Raw genomic sequence first — 4,629 nt, forward strand, 5'->3', positions numbered from 1 at the left:
GGATAGCGGTGCTGTTTCGCAGGAGGGCGCTCTGGGAGCTCCTCGCCAGAGGATCTGGCCCAACGACGAACGGTTGTCTGACTTAGCTTGGACTTCTTCATCACTGCAGGCGTCGTCTGGGGTCTAATTATCGCCTGGGAAGATTCTCCAACGGCTGCGACAGGCTAGGGAACACTGGTGAATCTAGGTCGAAAGACGAATACTCCTCTCAGACTTTCACAGTAAATGAATTTACCAGAAGGACGTTTACCGGCCAGTGCAGGTAAGACGACGAAGTTAATGACCCGGGTTTTTCGGGAACCGAGAAAGTCGCCGAAATTCTCACGTGCGAGAGAGCTGTGGCATCTCCGATATTCCGCAGCTGAAGCAAGGATCGTTTTGTCTTTTGCTCTCAAGTCGCATAGGGTCACAAATACACGCGACCCATTGCCGAATTAAAACTCTGCGCGGCCCAAAGCCCGAATTATAAACTCGAAAGTGACCCACTTTGCCAATATTTTCCAGGTAACCTTGCTACTTATCTCCACTTTAAGGACAAAGTAGGGTGTTGAAACACAAAATCATTGCTTAGAGTCCAATAATTCAATAAAAATATTCATTAAATACAATTTAAGTGGAATATTGGCAAAGTGGAGATAAGTAGCAAGGTTACCTGGAAATCCACTTTAAGGACAAAATGATGTGGAATATTGAATAATAAAAAGTAGGGTGTTGAAACACAAAATCATAAATTCGAAAGTGACCCACTTTGCCAATAAAAAGTAGGGTGTTGAAACACAAAATCATTGTTACTTTAAGTTTGATGGGAGTAAGACTATTCTTCTTTTTCGTTTCTTTCTCATTTTATATTTCTACTCATTTCTACTTTTGTTATTCCTCTCTTTTATTCTATAAATTATCAGTCACATCCTCAGTCTTTTTTTGGTTTCTTTTTTCTTCTTTTGTTACTTTAACTATTGTTCAAATAGTTTTTTTTTTTTTGACTGAATCAAATAGTTTTGAGATCATAAACTAACTTTCAAATTTCCTATTTAAAAAGGAGAGCTTACTGGGGGAAAGCATAAACACAACTACAAGTATAGAGTTAGGCCGTCAGGTCTAATTTTTGTTTGGCCAAATATGAGTCTATAAGATCCCCATGCAGATATCGACGACTGTGATTGGCTCTGACAACAGAGTGATCCGTGGGGGTTAGAACTAGGCCTGGAACTTTTATCCGAGATCCGGATTCGATCCGTGATCCGATCCGGATCCGATCCGAAAATCCGGATATCCGGAGAGACCGAATCCGGATCCGGATAGTAAAATGTTGGATCCGTCAAAGCCGAATCCGGATCCGGATATCTTGATTTTTTAGTCCGGATATCCGGATCCGTAAATTTTATTAATAACTATTTCAAAAATAGTAATATCTATATATAAAAACTAATTTTATTTAATATATTTTCATTTTTATAATAGTATATGTAAATTTTATGTAAATTTTGTAATATTATACATAGAAATAATTAAAAACATTATATATATTTTTATTTTTAAATTATTGTTAATATTTTATATATATTAATATTATTTTTTATTTATTTTAAGGATCCAAATCCGGATCCGGATATCCGCCGGATATTATAATTTTTAGAAGGATATCCGACACCCGGATATCCGCGAACCCCGGATCCGGATAAGGATAGTAAAATTATGGATCCGCCGGATAAGGATCCGGATCCGGATATCTTAAAATTGTCCGGATACCCGATCCGTCCCAGGCCTAGTTAGAACCATGCAAAAACCTCACGTGAATAATGTACATTGGGATCTTTCAGTTTTAGATTCACATGCGCGCGCTTTAGCAGGACTAGTTGTGACGATGAACGATGTCAGATTCTCGAATATGAAACTAATAAAATAATAATATTGATTGTGAGTAACTATTATTATTATCACTAGAAAATAAACTAATTATTCCCTACGTTTCAAATGATACGATGTTTTTAAAGGTTTACGTTGTTTCAAAATATAATTTTTTTTTGAGATTTTAAGAGTAATTTTAGCTTTATTGGAAACTATTCAACCAATTAGATTTTACACTATTTTTTTATAATTGGTCGAGTGATTTTAACACTATATCTTTAAAAGTAATTTAAATTTTTTTTTTAATCTTTCTACACTAATCCAAAATATCATATATTTTAAAACAGAGGGAGTATTATTTACGCGTGAACTATTAGACTCTGAGCAATGATTTTGTGTTTCAACACCCTACTTTTTATTATTCAATATTCCACATCATTTTTTTCCACCTAATAATTCAATAAAAATATTCATTAAATACAATTTTTTTTAATGTCCAAATTAAATGAAAATTTTTTACAAATATAAAGCACAAAAAACATGTATTATGATATAACATTTTTATTTTTAAAAGCAATTTTAAATAAAATAAATGGTCATAAATAACAAAAGTGAAAAAAAAAATATGCAAAAGAACTCAACAACAACTAAGAATAGAACATGTGATATGTGTTCCCACCATAATCATTTTTCAATATGTTGCATAATTTCAACACAGATGAATCCACCTCAATCATTCAACTCTACTTTACGCACAAGTATTAAAACTGCGCATTACTACACCTAATAAACTTTTAGAGTCATTGGAAAACTATGTACACGTTATAATTTTCAGAAAAAGGTACGTTTATGTTAAAAACAAGTGCGTTGTTATAATTAAATAAAATAAAAAAATAGATCCATCACGGTATACATTAGGTGAGGATAGGACCCGAAGGCTTTCTCTCTCTTATCTCTCGAATCTTTCAGAGAGAGAGAGCTTCATGTTTCTGGCCGTGAGGAATCAACGGGATGGTGATGTGTTATCTTCATCGATTCACCGGATTCTCGACGGCATCGACTCCCGGCGTTCGAGCTTTGACTCTGGCAAGCAGCGGTTTCGTTAACGTTGTCTTGGCCGGCTTCTCTTCCGGCAGGCGGCGGCTTCCACAGCGTTGATCTTGGCCGGCTTTCTCTCCGGCATACGATGGCTTTTTCAGCGCCGTATTGGCCGACTTACCTTTCTTCCTATCATCGTTTCATCTCCGATGTTGGGTCGATCTCTTTACCGGATTTGTCCGGTTTGTTTGTTTAGTTTTTCAGTTTTTCAGTTTTTCTTAGTGTTTCATTGTCTCTCTTAGTTGTTGGTGAGATTTGATCTTGAGCTTCCTGTTTCCGGTGTGTTCCGGTGGAGTGCTCGATTAAATGCTCCGGCGGCGAGCTTCTGGCAGGTGACGTGGGTGACGTTTCTGCTTATGAGCCACATGTCTTCTTCGTCCTTCTAGGAGCAACACGTGGCCATGTGCTGTCGGCGAAGCGTCAATGGTTCACCCTTAGGGTTTTCGGCTGTTTGGGCTTTTAAGTTTGCCCCTGTTTACGTTTTTCTTTCGGGCCTTCATTATGGGTCCTGCTTGTATTATTATCTTTGTCCTTTGTTGGTCTTTTGGGCCTTTTAATAATAAAGAGATGAAGGAAAAAAAAGTAATTGACTTATCTATCTATCTTATTAAAGTAGAAAGTACCTTTTAGAAACATGGATAGTAGTCAAAAATTAAATATATTGTTGTTTGGAAACATGGATAGTAATAAGTTAGGAAAAAAAGGTAATGAGATTATGCTATTAAAAAATTTGGAAGTCTATTACATTATATTAAAAAATAATGAGCTTATGTTACTTGATATACATATTCAAATCAAAATAATAATTTAAAATTGATTTATATCAAAAATTCATTTAAAAATATACATATATTCAAAAATTGATTTTTGCTAACATATTTTTCAATAACTATAATAAAAATGTTTTCAATATATATATAAAAATACAATACAAAGCCCAATTTCAAACACCAACTTAAATTATGGTTTTTCTATTTCACATTGAAATTTAAAAATATAATATATGTGTTATTTTTATGATTGTACGTATAAAATATTATTAATTATAAAATTACTTATTTGATGGTACGTATAAAATAAGATTAATTATATGATAACACATATTTTTGAAACTTATGATAACACATATAGGATATATAATAGTGATTAGGGGTGGGCGTTCAGGTTCGTTTTCGGGTCTGTTTGGGATTTCGTGTTCGGTTCAGATCTTTGGGGATTCGGTTCGGATTTGGATAACCACTTTAAATTATTTAAAAAAAAATAATTTATTATATGCTTTAATTTTTTAAAAATCTATAAACAATAGAATATATTACATATAAATTTGAATAATATATGTCAGAATACCTAACTTAACATATAAATTGATCTGGTTTAAATATTTGGATAGAGAATTAATAACTATTTAAGTATTTTTGGAGTTTTGAGTATATTTTAACTATTTTAGATATTTACGTTTGATTAGTTGTATATATTTTCAAGTATTTAAACGAACTTAAAAGTGTCATATAAATTTTGGATGTTTTTATATATAAGTATATAAATATATTTTGGATACCCAAAATACTTCGGTTCGGATCGGATTAGGTTTTAGTTCTTCAAATACCAAAATTTTGAATACTTCATTTTGGGGTCAAAATCGGTCACGACGGGATCGATGTCCGAAAGTCCTCAGAAAAACAG

Source organism: Brassica oleracea, chromosome C2 (genome assembly GCF_000695525.1).
Source record: "Brassica oleracea var. oleracea cultivar TO1000 chromosome C2, BOL, whole genome shotgun sequence".
Taxonomy (NCBI): Eukaryota; Viridiplantae; Streptophyta; class Magnoliopsida; order Brassicales; family Brassicaceae; genus Brassica; species Brassica oleracea.